At 42.0% G+C, this 17,641-nt stretch overlaps 1 protein-coding gene across 4 annotated transcripts in view; it reads left to right on the top strand.

Annotated features, from left to right (window-relative positions):
* The window catches only part of SYT1 (synaptotagmin 1), a 354,682-nt gene that overhangs the window by 123,117 nt on the left and 213,924 nt on the right, over window positions 1-17,641 (top strand). For all 4 annotated transcript variants that reach the window (XM_079991846.1, XM_079991843.1, XM_079991845.1 and 1 more), the window contains exon 2: window positions 6,317-6,372. The gene's annotated coding sequence lies outside the window, so the exon portion shown is untranslated. The remainder of the gene's footprint in view (window positions 1-6,316; window positions 6,373-17,641) is intronic.

Here is a 17,641-nt window from a genome sequence, read left to right as displayed (position 1 = left end):
TAGACCCCTCAGGTGCTTTTAAATTTTAGTTTCTTGTCATGTTAACAGCAAATTCCTGAGTTCAGGGAGCGGTGACCTGAATGGTGGCATTTTGACTGTAATCTTTGCTTGCTGACTGCTGCTCCAAGAATAAAAATTTAAACCGCAAGATTTAATGAAATCCCTCCGGATTAAGTGCTCAGTGTGCTGAGGAAATTGTGTTATCAACCTTCCCTCTGTAGTAGTAAGCATAAGGTTTGGTTTCTCAGTAGGAGAATGTCCAAGAGAGACAACTCCGAGTCCATCAATAATTTACATTTTTGTTACTTACCAGCCCGGTATTTGGGATTTTGTTGCCATAGCAATCTATCTGGGCCTGGGCAGTGTTTTAAGTGGTGGTTGTATAGGGATTCACAGTGTGTGCTTCAAATTCCTGCGTGCCAAAGTAATCCACAGATCTGTGCTACAGTTGATTTGAGATGCTGTTAAAATCATTGCTCATGGTTGCAAGGCACCTTACATCTATGAAAGATTTGAATATAGTTAAGGGTGTTAAAGTTACAGAGCAGCCAAGGTTTTATTTTTATTTTTTAGTTGATGATATACTTTGCTAACAAATCAATATTTAGTATGAGAGAATGTGTTGCTGGGAAAAACAAACAGATGATGGTGTATTGATTTAAGATTGATTGTGCGTTTAAGAGTGAACAATCCTATGCACTCTTAACCCAGAATTCCCACTTTGCTTAATGGACTTGCTCCTAGGTATATGTGCATAGGATCGCAACTTCAAACTGCTTTGGATTTGATATAAATAATAAATTTGTATTAAAAGCAGTAGTTTGGCTCTGCTACGACATGCATTATATATCATATGTCATATGGTTCACATTTATATAATATAATTATGATGTGTTGTAATGCAGGGGTGGTGAGCCCACAGGCTGAATCAGGCCGGGCAAGTCATCGGAAGTGGCCCACCAGCCCCCATGCAAATGTGCCCTTTTCTCTTGCACATTCCTGTTTTCTGAGTACCATCAGCCTCCCAGCAGAGGCGGCACACAAGAAAAAGAGGTGCATTTGCAAGGTCAGGAAAAGCCAACTTTGCGAAGCATCTTCTATCTGATTAAGGTGCTTAGCTGAGAGGAGATGTTCCTCTCTGCCCAGCCCAGTTTTTCTTTGAAGTGTTGAGGCAGTTGTTTGCTTCCCCCATTTTAATAAGCAAGAGGTTTGGTTTCTTAGCAAGAGAATATCCAAAAGAGACCACCTTGGCCAATCAATAATTTGCACTTTTGATTCCTGGTATTTGGAATTGTGTTGCCATAGCAACACATTTGCTACCTCTGCTCTTCAGACAGAAAGCTCTAATGGTAAGAGCCATTGAGTCTTACCCTCCGTTACAGTGACGGGGGCAGGAATATTGCCTCTGCTCTTGAAAGACTGTATTGTTGTGAGTTGGGGTGGGTCAGTCTGGATGATGCCCCAAGTCTCTTTGAGTTCTTGGGATCCTGTATCTGTGGGAGTAGAATGTATAAGAACAAGCTTGCTGAACCAGTTCCTCTATTAAGGCTAGCTGGTTAAGCACCATAATTAGCATCACCAAAGAAGTTGCTCTATGCCACAAGACAAAAGGGTGGGCCTTTATCTCTTCCCCTAGTTGCTGTGTAGGAGAACAGTAGCCAGAGTTGTGTGTGTGTGTTTTTTTTTACCTCTGTGCTGGTCTGTGCTAGACTTTGAGGCTCCCTTGGCAACCAAATGTGGAAGCAAGATCTGTTGGGATCTTAATGCTCTCAGCCCTACTCCCTCATATTATGCTCAGGTTGTATATACAGTGGTACCTCTAGTTACGAACTTAATTCGTTCCAGAGGTCCGTTCTTAACCTGAAACTATTCTTAACTAGAGGCGTGCTTTCGCTAATGGGGCCTCTTGTTGCCGCTGCGCCTCCGGCACACAATTTCTGTTCTCATCCTGGGGCAAATTCTCAACTCTAGGTAACTCTTCCAGGTTAGCGGAGTTTGTAACCTGAAGTGTTTGTAACCTGAGGCAGTTGTAATTAGAGGTTCTACTGTGTGTGTAAATAAAACCGTATATTCCTTCATTCCATGGAAACCGAACCCAGGGTAAGCCCTGGAGTCTCTCACTGATTGGAAACTGGGGTGGCATTTAACAGTATTCTCTGAAGAGCAGAGAGAGTGATTTCCCACTTGCATTGGGCTGGGCTGGGAGGAGAGGAACTTCTTCCCCCAGCCCAGTACAACAATGGGGATGAAATCACTATCTCTGCCCTTCAGAGACAAATCTGTGAGTGTGTGTGCAAGTGTCTGCATGATTGTCTGCATAAGTGCGTGTGTGCGTGTTGTTATGAAGGTGAGTGTGCATTGTGAGGTGGCAGTGCCTGTTTCGGCAGTGCCCACTGTCACTTGACCATGCCTACCACTGGCACGAGGGTGGCGCTGTGGGTAAAACCTCAGCGCCTAGGACTTGCCAATTGCATGGTCGGCGGTTCGAATCCCTGCGGCGGGGTGCGCTCCCGTCGTTAGGTCCCAGCGCCTGCCAACCTAGCAGTTCGAAAGCACCCCCGGGTGCAAGTAGATAAATAGGGACCGCTGGCTCCCGGCCTATAGAGTGAGATGAGCGCACAACCCTAGAGTCTGTCAAGACTGGCCCGTACGGGCAAGGGTACCTTTACCTTTTACCACTGGCAAGCAACCTTTGGAGGCTTGTCCTCTCCCTTCCTGGGGAAGGAAGGTTATGTGGAACATATCACCTTCAGTCCATGTTGAGTGTTGGAGTTTGGAAGGATCTGATCCTACAACTTCTTAAAATACACACCTGTTGTTGTATTAGACTTCTGCATGAATGGAGAAGAACAGTAGGTAGGGCAGCCCCTCTTTGTAATCAAGACAAGAGCTTGGATGTTCTCCAATGAGTGTGGATAGATGCAAAGGGAATTTTGTCTCTGTGTTATTGTTGGGTGTCTTGTTTGATGCTTCATGCTTTATGTAAAATTCTGTGTTATTTGTCATCTGTTACTTCAGTTGCAACAGATCTGATAGTGTATTAGATCTACCACCTTGTCTTTCTAGTTCAGCTGCTGTTTGGCTCTTTGAGCAGTGTTTGTCTGTGTCAGGGACACTCTTCAAGCATCTCCCAGATCAAATCTCTGTGAATTCCCTCCCCTCGCCCCACTGATTCCTCCAAGTAAATTAAATAGAAGATGCACATTATTTACATGATTGCTTCAGGGTCTCAAGGGAATCTTTTCCAGATACCATTTATAAAAAATGTACAGAATATGCTCTGAAGTATTATTGCAAAATGCAATCTGGCATAGCTAAAATCATTTTATTCTATTGGTTTTGCTAATGGATTTTGATTTTTAAAATAATAATAATAACTGTTTACGCTGAAACAATATTGAAATGAAAACCAGATCTTGCAGGACTAGTTGACAGATGCTTTAACAGCAGCTGGGAAATGCAGTCGTCATTACAAGAGCACGTTCCCCATGCTCGAACCCACAGGATCCATAGCCATGGATGAGTGAGTTAATGTTCCAGCACATTATATAAAATATTCTTTGTTTAAGACTAAGATATATAATGCAAATGGATTTTTGTTCTGAAAAATAATGTTGCATCTTCCTTTGTCAAATCATTTCCCATTTTTCTTGTTTGATTTCTTCATTATATATGTAAAATTCTAGAAGTAACTGCAGATTTATATATAAGCAGATTTATGCCGCTGTACTTGCATTTATGTACATTCATTTTCAGCATTCCTATTCCACACTGTTGTTGCTAATATCTAATCGAAAAGGTTTCTCCATTTTATACAGAGAAGACATTCCTCTTCCTAGCCTTTCCCACATCTCTCCTTCTGTCTTACCCTCAGTTGTAATAATCACAATGTCAGTTCTTTAAAAAATGAATAAGAAGAAAAATCAACAGGGGCTCTTATTGGCTCCTGCCATATCAGTAAATATCCTCCCGGGCTTTGAACAAACTCCCTGAGGCATGTCCATGTTTCATTGGGTGCCAGGACTGGACACACACACACACACACACACACACACCTTTCATTATGAACAGTGGAGAAATGCAAAGTTTCTCTCCGTGAGTGAGCACAATGGTGGCTGATACAGGTTCCCCTTTTTTCCTTGAGGGCAGGGGGAGAGGGAACATGCAAGGACTATTTTGTGGTTTTGCCTCTTCACTTTTAGATGTGACGACCATTTTGTGACCTGCGCTTTTTCAAAATTTTAGATGTGGCCATTGATCTGAAATGTTGATGACTCCTGCCACAGAGAACTTGAAAGGCAGGGTATAGATTGGTAAATAATCAATAATAGGCCTTCTAAAAAATTAGCTAATGACTTGGATCTAGACATTGTTCCTGCTGGCAGGAGCATCCTCTGAGAGGAGTTGTACTGTTTTCCCTTCTCTCTCAGCATCACCTCCCACACAGTGTCTTAAAACTGTGCAAGAGATGGTACTGGGGGCGGGGGGGGGGGAGGGAGATCAGCAAAATTCACTCCACACCCACTCACACTCCTAGCAAGATCCCACTTCTGAGTCAAAAGCCTTCTGTGGAAGGAAGTAGCTTTTCCATATGTGGAAGGGAAAATCTGAATCCAACTCAGTTAGCGGTGATTTATTTATTTATTTATCTTACGAACATCTGTGTTGTTTTCGTGACAACGCATTTTCAGTCACGTATAATATTAACGAGTGCAATTCGCAGCACTTTGTCACACTGTAAAATTCTCTCCTGCGAGATGTGGTGGTGGCTGTCCACTTTGGATGGCTTTACAGCAGGATTAGACAAGTTTGTGGAGGATCAGTCTTATCTGTAGCTACCAGCCATAATTGCTAATGATCTACTTTCACTGCCATAGGCAGTATGCCTCTGAATGCCAAGAGGGGAATCACAAGTGGGGAGACTGCTGTTACACTCTGCTTTTGCTTGTGGGCTACCAATCTGGTTGGCTACCAATCTGGTTGGCCAGTGTGAGAACAGGTCGCTAGGCTAGATGGGTTCTTGTGATCTCATGTTCTTAAAATGTATCAGTGAGAAACTCTGTTGCATCATTCCTACTTCCTACTTCCTATCTCCCTCATCCATGGAGGAGTATGTACCCTGTTACATGTTGATCTGCCATCCAAACTCACCAAGTTTTGTCTTAGCATTTTTTGCTTCCTTCCAGCTACAGTCTTACACCCAGTTTTCACAAGCAACATTGACATGGGAAATTTAGCAGCTATCTTCGCATACTGTGATATTGAGAACAATGAGCAGTTCTCATAGTGAAATGATTTGTGATATTAACACATGGGGGACAGTGCTGTTTTTAAAAATCACATACTCCGCAAAACCTATAAAAACAGCTCTAGGCTTTGTGGTAATTTAATAGTCTAAAATTGGCATTGACCTAGGACTATAAGTGCTTAACCTCCAGTGCCCATTTGAAGCATCAAAGGGAAATAGAGGTAAATAACATCAGGATTGGCAGCCAGTATAGCAGCATCGGGATTGGCCAGGCTTTGTATGAAAAGTAGGGGCCTAGGTAGTTACCCTTGCCTAGTCAACAGAGGACTCTCAGTCCTTCAGGTTCTATCTTCTTACAAATTCCAGTTCAACCTGTTTCTCACTCAACTGCCTGACACTGAGTTAGACCATTGGTACATGAGTGATGCTGTGGGCTAAACCACAGAGCCTAGGACTTGCCAATCAGAAGGTCAGTGGTTCAAATCCCTGCAACGGGGTGAGCTCCCATCACTCGGTCCCTGCTCCTGCCAACCTAGCAGTTCGAAAGCATGTCAAAGTGCAAGTAGATAAATAGGTACCACTCCAGCAGGAAGGTAAACGGCATTTCCGTGCACTGCTCTGGTTCACCAGAAGCAGCTTAGTCATGCTGGCCACATGACCCGGAAGCTGTACGCTGGCTCCCTCAGCCAGTAAAATGAGATGAGCGCTGCAACCCCAGAGTCGGTCACGACTGGACCTAATGGTCAGGGATCCCTTTACCTTTACCTTTTTACATCTATACCAGTATTGTCTACACTAACTGGCAGTGGCTTTCAAGGGATATAGATGGGGATATGCCCAACCGTACCTGGAGATGCTTGGGGATTGAATCTGGGGTTTTCTGCATGCAAAGAACATGCTCTACCACTGAGTCACAGCCTTCCCCACTCTAGACCAATTCTCCCTTCGGAGGATTAATGTTATGGCTGTATCATGTCAAATATAGTAGATCTAATATAGCTATATTCCAGAATACTCTGATCTTATTTTTAAAACACATTGTCATGGTATCCTTTTCTCCCCTTACAGAAACGTGGACTTCTGACAGAAAAAGAGAGGAGGCATCAGAATCCACATTGTAAACAGTAAGTTTGTTCTCAGTGCTTTCTGAAACTGAATATTATATGGCATTTGCTTCTTTTCCTTGACCAGTCTGTTCTTTCTTTTACCAATATAAGAAATTAGTCTGGTAAGCAATTTCTGCCCTCTCTTAAAACTCAATTTCATTTCACTGGAGTGGACATTTTATTCATTTATCCTATAATCCTCTTAGATAAAAAACCAAGATAATCCATGCAATGTATCTGTGCTGCACCACATAGGGACATATCATTAGTGTTTTCTCGACTAGGATGATTTGGTGCAATAATATTGGTTAGGAAGCCATAAATTAAAAGAAATGGCAAATCATGTTTCTATTTTTGGGGGGTTACTTTACGTATTTTTCATACATTGCATGACAGTGTATTTCTGGCAAGTGGAGCAGAAACTGGAAAATACTACAATTGCTTTGATGTTTAGCTGGTGCTTGCCATTGTATACCTGAAGGAGCATTTCCACCCACATCGTTCAGCCCAGACACTGAAATCCAGCTCCAAGGGCCTTCTGGTGGTTCCCTTACTGTGAGAAATGAGGTTACAGGGAACCAGGTAGAGGACCTTCTCAGTAGTCACACCTGCCCTATGGAATGCCCTCCAATCAGGTGTCAAGGAAATAAACAACGATCTGACTTTTATAAGACATCTGAAGGCAACCCTATATAAGGAAGTTCTGAATGTTTAATGTTTTACTGTGTTTGATGTTCTAATTGGGAAGCTGCCCAGAGTGCCTGGGATAACCCAGTCAGATGCATATAAATAATGTTATTGTTATTGTTATTGTTATTGTTATTGTTATTGTTATTGTTATTGTTATTGTTATTGTTATTGTTATTGTTATCCATGGCGCCTGTGAGCCAGAAAGGTGCATGTTGATGGTGCTGGGGAACACTGCATTTCACACTGCAAGAAGGGCAAGAGATCGTATTCAGGTCTCAATTCTCAATACAGTCGTGCCTTGGTTGTCAAATGCCTTGGTACTCAGACGTTTTGGCTCCCGAACACCGCAAACCCGGAAGTGAGTGTTCCGGAAGCCGAATGGCCGATGCAGCTTCTGAGGCTTCCAATTGAGTGCAGGAAACTCCTGCAGCCAATTGGAAGCTGTGCCTTGGTTTTCAAACTGTTTCAGGAGTCAGACGGACTCCCAGAACAGATTAAGTTCGACAACCAAGATACGACTGCACATATGATCAGCTTCCAAGACAATTTTGGGAAAGGAGACTTGCATAGGCTTCTAAGTCATCGCATGGATCAGGTATAGGGAACCTCAAGCCCAAGACCACTCTCCTCCTTTGCCTTGCTTCATATCCCACTTGAGAGTTTTTGCTTAGCTGGAATATGTCTTTGAACTCCAACAATGCCTCTTACTCTCCTGGATGGAAGATAGAGAGGGCTGTGTGTAGAAAGCAGCCCACTGTACAAAGGTATGATTTACGTTAAATGCCCCCCCCCCTTTACTCTGACCCTATTCACACACAGGTGTATTCCTATCGGAAGCTTGCCCAGAAGGAATGCAGCCCATTGGCTGAAAGAGGTTCCCAACCCCTGATATGGATGAAGAATTGGGATGCAAAGTGATCTAAAAATATGTAGATGATAGTATTGCCTCAGGATCATGGTTTTTAGCTTAAGACCTCATAGAGTTTTCAGCAAATTCCCACTGCTGCATTGTGGAAACAGTGTGTTTGTGAAATGGGCAGATGGTAGCATACCTGTGTTTGAATCTTTCTCTCTGTTTTATACACGTAATCAAAAATCCCCCCGTTTTAGCTTTCTTTAGCAGCTGGCATGAGCACCCTGAACTCATATCAAAACCATTCAAACGGAATCTGAATGTATTTATGTACATGAAGAAGAAATTAATCAACCTTTGTTGGTGCTCCAATGAATACAATCACCCTTCCTCCTTCAGGCAGAATATAATGATGAGAAACCTTTTCATAGCATCCATCAGTTAATTTATCAGTCATGGCATTATGATTATAGAATACAAATGTTCTAACCATGAATATATAATTACAGAAATGGAACTGTGCAGTGTCCATTTAACACATGTAATACATAATTTATTTAGTTCACCGTTTGGACTCAATTCTTGGAAATGTAATGTAAGCAGAATTACCATTTTCTAATTTTTAAACAATAACTTTATGACAGAGTTTGGGAATACTCAACTAGCAGCAGTCAGTTTGCTTTAGGGGACAGGTAAATTGCAACACAGCAGGTTTATCTATCATCCGCATTTCTCCAATTAATATAAATGTTGAGCCCTCTTGAATAAAGGTACTCAAAGGGGTACGTCTTTCCTAAAATGTATAACATGGAGCCTGCATAGGGCTGCCATAGTCTGGAAATTTCCCAGACATAGCCGGGATTCGACAGTTGGAAACAGCGTCTAGGTGCAAATCTCTGAAAGCTCAACAACTTTTGTGTCCAGATTTTCACTTTTTGAAATATGGCAACCCTATTCCTGCAGAACATTGTATCATTTTCAATTACTGTTTTACTTCATGAAGTTCTATAGAATGCATAGCAAATATACCCCTCCCTTCCCCCCCAAAAGCCCTACCCTGCAACTTCCAGTTCGAGCACTTTGATCCTGTCTGTTTTCTTTTGAAAGTAATGGATGGAAGAGAATTATTAACTTGGAGTGTGAGTTGAAAACATTGGGTTTTGCCACATGGAAGAGCTATGGCTCTGCTCTACTGACTTTCATAGAATCATAGAGTTGGAAGAGACCACAAGGGCCATCGAGTCCAACCCCCTGCCAAGCAGGAAACACCATCAGCGCACTCCTGACATATGGTTGTCAAGCCTCTGCTTAAAGACCTCCAAAGAAGGAGACTCCACCACACTCCTTGGCAGCAAATTTCACTGTCAAACAGCTCTTACTGTCAGGAAGTTCTTCCTAATGTTTAGGTGGAATTTTCTTTCTTGTAGTTTAGATCCATTGCTCCGTGTCCGCTTCTCGGGAGCAGCAGAAAACAACCTTTCTACCTCCTCTATGTGACATCCTTTTATATATTTGAACATGGCTATCATATCACCCCTTAACCTCCTCTTCTCCAGGCTAAACATGCCCACCTCCCTTAGCCGTTCCTCATAAGGCATCGTTTCCAGGCCTTTGACCATTTTGGTTGCCCTCCTCTGGACACGTTCCAGTTTGTCAGTGTCCTTCTTGAACTGTGGTGCCCAGAACTGGACACAGTACTCCAGGTGAGGTCTGACCAGAGCAGAATACAGTGGTACTATTACTTCCCTTGATCTAGATGCTATACTCCTATTGATGCAGCCCAGAATTGCATTGGCTTTTTTAGCTGCCGCGTCACACTGCTGGCTCATGTCAAGTTTGTGGTCAACCAAGACTCCTAGATCCTTTTCACATGTACTGCTCTCAAGCCAGGTGTCACCCATCTTGTATTTGTGCCTCTCATTTTTTTTTTGCCCAAGTGCAATACTTTACATTTCTCCCTGTTAAAATTCATCTTGTTTGTTTTGGCCCAGTTCTCTAATCTGTCAAGGTTGTTCTGAAGTGTGATCCTGTCCGCTGGGGTGTTAGCCACCCCTCTCAGTTTGGTGTCATCTGCAAATTTGATCAGGATGCCCTTGAGTCCATCATCCAAGTCGTTGATAAAGATGTTGAATAAGACTGGGCCCAAGACAGAACCCTGTGGCACCCCACTAGTCACTCTTCTCCAGGATGAAGAAGAACCATTGATGAGCACCCTTTGGGTTCGGTCAGTCAGCCAGTTACAAATCCACTGAATGGTAGCATAGTCAAGTCCGCATTTTACCAGCTTCTTTACAAGAATATCATGGGGCACCTTGTCAAATGCCTTGCTGAAATCAAGGTAGGCTACATCCACTGCGTTCCCTTCATCTACCAGGCTTGTAATTCTGTCAAAAAACGAGATCGGGTTAGTCTGACATGACTTATTTTTCAAAAATCCATGCTGACTATTGGTGATCACAGCATTCCTTTCTAGGTGCTCACAGACTGTTTGCTTAATGATCTGCTCCAGAATCTTCCCTGGTATTGATGTCAGACTGACTGGGCGGTAATTATTTGGGTCCTCTCTTTTCCGCTTTTTGAAAATAGGGACAACATTTGCCCTCCTCCAGTCTGCCGGGACTTCGCCTGTTCTCCAGGAATTCTTAAAGATGACTGCCAGTGGTTCTGAGATCACATCTGCGAGTTCTTTTAATACTCTTGGATGCAGTTCATCTGGCTCTGGAGACTTGAATACATCTAAACTAGCCAAGTATTCTTAAACTATCTCCTTAGTTATTCTGGGCTGTGTTTCCTCTGCTGAATCATTTGCTCCAAATTCTTCAGGTCGGGCATTGTTTTCTTTATCGGAGAAGACTGAGGCAAAGAAGGCATTGAGGAGTTCAGCCCTTTCTGTGTCCCCTGTTTGCATTTCACAATCTTCTCCTCTGAGTGACCCCACTGTTTCTTTGTTCTTCCTTTTGCTACGAACATACCCATAAAAGCCTTTTTTGTTGCTTTTAACCTCTCTAGCAAGCCTGAGTTCATTCTGTGCTTTAGCTTTTCTGACTTTGTGTCTACACATGCTGGCTATTTGTTTGAATTCCTCTTTGGTGGAATTTCCCCCCTTTTCCATTTTTTGTACACATCCTTTTTTAATCTTAACTCAGTTAAAAGTTCTTTAGATAGCCACCCTGGCTTCTTTAGGCACCTTCCATGTTTCCATCTCACTGGTATTGCCTGAAGTTGTGCTTTTACTATCTCCCTCTTAACAAACTCCCAGCCATCATGAACTCCTTTTCCTTTTAGTATTACTGTCCATGGGATCTCACCCAGCACTTCCCTAAGTTTTATGAAGTCGGCTTTCTTAAAGTCAAGAAATTGAGTCCTAGTATGCTTGGCTGCCCCTTTCCACTGTATAGTAAACTTCAGAAGAGCATGATCACTCGCGCCTAATGAGCCTTCCACTTCTACCCCACTAACCAGGTCCTCAACATTGGTTAGGACCAGATCTAAAATGGCTGTTCCTCTTGTTGCTTCTCCCACTTTCTGGACAATGAAGTTGTCTGCAAGGCCAGTGAGGAATCTGTTTGACCTTATGCTCTTGGCTGAGTTTGACATCCAACAAATATCCGGGTAATTGAAGTCCCCCATTACTACTATCTCCCTTCCTTTTGAATGCTTGGCCATCTGTTCCAGGAAGGCATCATCTATGTCCTCCGTTTGGCTTGGGGATCTATAGTAAACTCCCACAATGAGGTCACTGTTATTCTTCTCTCCCTTAATTTTGACCCAAATGCTCTCACTTTGGCTTTGAGGTTCTAAATCTTGGATCTCTTGACTTTGCTCATCTTCAGATGAAGCCCTCAGCATGTTGTCTCTGATGTTTCATTAACCGAATTAGGGATATACAATCTGTAAGGAGCTCATCGTACACTTGAGTAAGGATGTAAGGAGCTCATCCTACACCCGACTGGCATGTTCTCTCCCTCCTGGTCGATCGTTCGGGAACTTCAAAAGCTTTCTTCAGCCTGAACATCACAGCGACCGATGTCAACAGACATCAGAACACTTAGGGATCCACAGGGTCTTCGCAGCTTGAGTAACAGATCTCAGCAACTCAGCATTTCGGCTAATCTACTTTATTTACATATAAACACACACAGAGCACTGCAACATGGCTCCCTCTCTCTCTAGCATCAGACAGCAAAGAGAGAGAACAAAGGACAATAGTCCCACTTCACGGAACACAGTAACACAAACATCCTGTCTCTGTCACTTCCCACTCTGTGGAGTCAAAACATATACCGTCATGTGATAGACAAAAATCCCATGGCTGCCATCACAGAGCAGGAATTCTAACACAAGCAACAAAGCCCCCACCTATCCACAAGTGGGAGATAGATTTTAGCAAAGTGGAAGTCACCACAGCCAGTTGCATTGTGAGCAGCAGGTGTGCCACCCTTTTGCTCTTAAGCAACTGTAGCCCTCATTTTATTTGCAGTCGTCACTTCCATGTACACACATCTGCAGCCTCAGATATGCCCCCACTGTGTTTGATATTGTGAACTGAAATTGAAAAATGGGATATACATATTCAAATAAATGAATATGAGGGCAATTATCTCCTTCTGCACATGTCTATTGATTATAACAAGAGCGAGCAAGCACATTAAAATTGATGGGGTAGCCATATTGACTAACGCAAGTGTTAGCTCTTTACCTTCAATGTCATCATAAGAAGACAAGCTGATGGAGTTCTATTTTATTCTCATTATTATTCTTTAAAATTCATAAGCTTTTTGTGGTTTTGGCTTTGATATTTTCGAAGATCATAACCCTGTGGCTGTGGAGGAGGCTAAACTATTGCAATACCCCTTGCTGAAGAGGTGTCTGTTCATCATCCTCACACAGTTAGCTGTTATCAAATTTCACCTGCCATGACAGTTATTTTGGATTATCATACAATTGACAGCTATGATGGTTCATAATGGCTGTCTAGTTAATGACAGTTTCCTCCATCATTCATGTATTATAAAGATAAATTTGTGTAATTTGACAAATCGGGTTATTGTTCAGATTAGCAATTGGCTCATGAGGATGATGCTGGAACAATGGACTAGGTCTCATTTCAGCCAGCTGAAATAAATCTCATCCCAGCCCATTGAAAATAACAGTAATATGAGCAGTTTCACTCCATTACTTCCAGAGAAATTGAATTCCCTTCTTTTTCAACCTTGCAGATTCATAGAATTACAGTAGATCTTTTATTCTTAATTTTCTTTGGAAAGCTGTATGCTAATATTTTAGGTTCTAGTGCGTGCGTGCAATGAGATGGAAACGTCTGAACACATTTTGAGTCCATTTCTATTTAAAATGCAGTTGCAAAGCTTTGAAAAAGCAAGTTAGTTGACTTATGAAGGTTGTGTTCTAGTAAAAGAGGGGAAATTGCTTAAAACCTAAAACCAGCATGAATTCACTCCTTAGAGGTTTGCTTGAGAAGAACTCTTGATCGGTGTGGTCTGGGGACTAGGGCTGAATGCTCCTTGTACCTTTGGAAAACAGCATGTGGCAAAGTTAGCTTTGAAACTAGTCTTCTGAGTACATTGTTAATTACTAACGGCAGGAAAGAAATTTAACACAAGGTCTCCTGGGACATGTTGTTTTAGATTGCCACTTAACTGGGCAGATTCTTTTGGAAGAAAGCATATTGTGAAAGTGCTTTGGACTCTTCTATTTCCCAGAAGATCATCCACAACCACCTTGGAAATCTTGAGGCTGATTTTTAATTTATAGGTATCAGGGGTCTTAAGATATAACCACACAGGGATTTATCCAGCACAGTATTACTAACATGAATACATACTAAGTTGTGTGTGGTTCCAGTTATTGTGCATTATTGTGTTTCACTGTGTTTGTTTGACACTACAACCAGAGTAGCAGTGCTTTTTTTCAGGCAGAAAACCTAAGACATGGATTTACATTCTGCAGTTCTCTGACATGTACTAGTGATTCAACCTAATTTTGCAAAATGGTCCTGTCTACAGACTTCCCTGGGGACTTCAATTGCCATCTATCATCTTAGCACCTTGATAGATTACTCACCATTATTTAATTTATCTTCAGATTCTTCTTTGCTTTCCCCTTAGTTAACAAACAAACACAGTGCACCCCCAGTGTCCCAGAAGTTGGATAATCCTTTGCTGAATGGTTGGTAATACTTTGTCTCAAGTAATAATTTTGTGTGTGAAGGCTATGGCCCTGATCCAACAATGGATGTTCAGCATACGGAATAAGGTTTCTACAAATGATTCATTCTCATCTGTTCTTGCTAAAGGCTGTTGCAGCAGCACAGCACGGCTTGTATCTTAAGGCAGTACAGACTGTTTCTCAATTCATGCAAGTAGTAGGACATCAGTTTTTCTACTTGTGCCAAGCACACGAAGTGGCTTAAGAACAAAATAAAATATGAGGCATGCTTATCTCTTGGCTGCTATATCAGGAGGAAACTGATGCATTCTCCTTAGCCAGCTACAAGTCAACCCGTAACCTGTGGCCCTTCAGATATTACTGGCCTCTGGCTGTCATCATCCTGAACTGCTGGTCATTCTTCCTGGAGCTAATTAGGAGTTGCAGTCCAACAACATAAACCCAGAAGGCCAGAGGTTACCCACCCCATGCTCTAAGCAATGACCTGAAGAGTAACTTTTTAAGGTGCTGTTTCAGAGGGGGTGGGAATAAAAGGAAGGTGTCATTTTAGGATGAGCCTTGCTGTTTCTGGTTCACTTTTCACATGCTTAAAAAAACACATCCAATAATTCTTTCCATTTCCAAATTAACCTGTGAGTTTGTAGAAATTATTTCATGTGTAAATATGTTCATGTGTAAATAAATATTTAAATGTGAGTTTTCTCTCAAGATGCACATTTAATGCAAAGTTTGAAACAGTTGAACGGACCAGAACTTCATCACAGCATTACACTGGTGGCTATTGGGGAGACAGGCAAACTGATGAGATGGCAACTATTAACTATTGCTGCTAATAATGGATTTTATTACATAAACAGTAGTGTGTCTCTGACATGTTTTGCCAACCCGCCAAAAAACACTGACACCTGGTGCTTTATACCCACAATTAGACCCTTTGATCCACACTCAGTATAAAGTACCGCCTTGCATTGGCCCCAATAGAGCATCATTTAAATGACACTGTAAATGCTGTAACTCCACATTTTGCCCCCTCCCCCAGCTGCCTTAGTGCTGGCAGTGTAATTGCAAATATTAGAGAACTGAACTTTGTCTAAATTATCTGGCTATAGCACACATTACCACAGATCTGTTTGAAGAGTTTCTGTGTGCAGCTGATTAGACACTCTAATGAGAGTGCCATAAAACCCCTGTATTGTGTTTCTTTCTTTTCTTCTGGAACATTATGTCTTCAGTTGTCAAACAGCTATAACAAACTAAAGCTTAATGTTCAACTGAAAGAAGCAGTAGCAAATGACTCATTTTTAGTATTTGGAAAAGGAAGAAGAATACATTTCTTAAGACTTAACGCTCTGGATCCAGAAACTCTCACGGGAAGCACATGTCCACCGTCTTGTTTCAAAAGGCCTTTGGATCCTCAGTGCTTCTCTAATCTTTTTTAAAAATTATCATGTTCTTGTTTAAGGGCTTAATCTATTGAGGTTTTATGTTTTAGATTTTGAATTTTGTGTGTGTGTGTGTGTGTATATATATATATATATATATACACACACACATCATTGTTAGCAGCTTTGAGACCTAGCTGATGAAAAGCAGGATACACGTTTTTAAAATAAATAAACAAAAATAACCTTAACAGAATGTTGTGATGCCCGCCACCTTGAATGACTTTAAAGTTAGCCATACTCTTCATGAATCTGTCTATCAGTGGCCTACAGCTCCCATCATTTAGCATGGTCAATGGCCAAGAATTACAACTGCTATTAAAATCAGGTTCACCAAAAATGGTTGAGTCAAACCACCCTCTCCCAAAATTATCTTATATTTTCAAGGCAGTCATTCTAAACAGTTCTGTGCCGTGTTACATGAGAGTAAGCCCCAATGAAAATTAGTGGGTCCCCCTGGGCTCATTCAGGATGAACGGTAGGATAAAAAAAGTAAAAATCATAACATAAATCTTATAGCTTGTCAGCCATTAGCTGCTACCTTGCCCCATAATTTGGCATGCATTTTCATGCACATGTATTTTCAGAGCACGCATATGCACACTAGTTAAACATGTGCTTGCCTGCAATTCTCATTTTCCTATCATCACCTTGCCAACAAAGGTCCGTATAGTAAAAGCTATGGTTTTCCCAGTAGTGATGTATGGAAGTGAAAGCTGGACCATAAAGAAGGCTGATCGCTGAAGAATTGATGCTTTTGAATTATGGTGCTGAAGGAGACTCTTGAGAGTCCCATGGACTGCAAGAAGATCAAACCTCTCCATTCTTAAGGAAATCAGCCCTGAGTGCTCACTGGAAGGACAGATCGTGAAGCTGAGGCTCCAATACTCTGGCCACCTCATGAGAAGAGAAGACTCCCTGGAAAAGACCCTGATATTGGGAAAGATGGAGGGTACAAGGAGAAGGGGACGACAGAGGACGAGATGGTTGGATAGTGTTCTCGAAGCTACCAGTATGAGTTTGACCAAACTGCGGGAGGCAGTGGAAGACAGAAGTGCCTGGCGTGCTCTGGTCCATGGGGTCACGAAGAATCGGACACGACTAAACAACTAAACAACAACAACAACAAGTATTTGCTTGTGTTCTAAAATGAAAGAAAAAGACTCAGTTGAGATAGCTCATGGCTACTAGTGCTTTTGCAGTGCTTTTCTTGCTTGATTCAATTACTCATCACTATGAAAAGTTCAGATACCTTTTAACAGCCTCAGGGTGGTTGACCATTAGCATTTCATGATGAACCCTGTACAGTTAAACAGTTAACAGCATGCCTGCCTGAAAAAAGCAGCTGCTTTGATATGCTGAACAAAGACCTTCACTCTTTCTATCCGGTCCAATGAGTCTGAGAAGTTATCAGGCAAGGAAAAAATCTTTTGGTGTTCAAAGGCTCTGTGTTTTCTCTAGCCTGGCTTTTTAGCAGCAAGAGAAAAAGCAGGATATATTAGTGAGTTGCCATGGTCCAGAGAGAATGGAGAGTGGCTTCATCCCATCAAATGCAGCTTCAGGCAAATGACTCACCTTGCATGCAATAAAATGTACTATAAACATGAGTGTACGGGAGTATATAAACATCTCCCTCTTCCTAGACAGTCACTACATTGAGCTAATACATTGCTTGCAAGGAAATGACAGTCTGAATTACAGATTTGCATTAGTTACTTGGTGCATCATTCCAGAATATTGCAAGTGAGCATGGATACATGCCACACTCTGCTCAGTAAGCAGTCATAATCAGGAACTCATTTTGTGGCAATGCTTCTGTGCAAGATTCCTCCTGACCCCATTGGATTTTCCCCCAGTTATGTATATAAGACATAACTTTTTGGGTGAGGGTGGAATCTTTTATTATCATTGCCAAAGTTAATGAAATATCTGACCATGCAACTTTACAAATTTGCTTTGAATGTTTTATGTGGGGTAGTAAAATCTATGAGAGCAGTGTTGGAGCAAACAGTACTTTTTGCAAATCAGAGTAACTTAATAAACATAATAGTCTAGTACAGGGGTTGATAACCTAAAGCCCATGGACACCCCCCCCCCACTCAGGAACCCCTGCTGC

This window comes from Podarcis cretensis, assembly GCF_951804945.1.
Source record: "Podarcis cretensis genome assembly, chromosome: 10".
Taxonomy (NCBI): Eukaryota; Metazoa; Chordata; class Lepidosauria; order Squamata; family Lacertidae; genus Podarcis; species Podarcis cretensis.
This window is presented reverse-complemented; position numbering and strand designations above follow the sequence as displayed.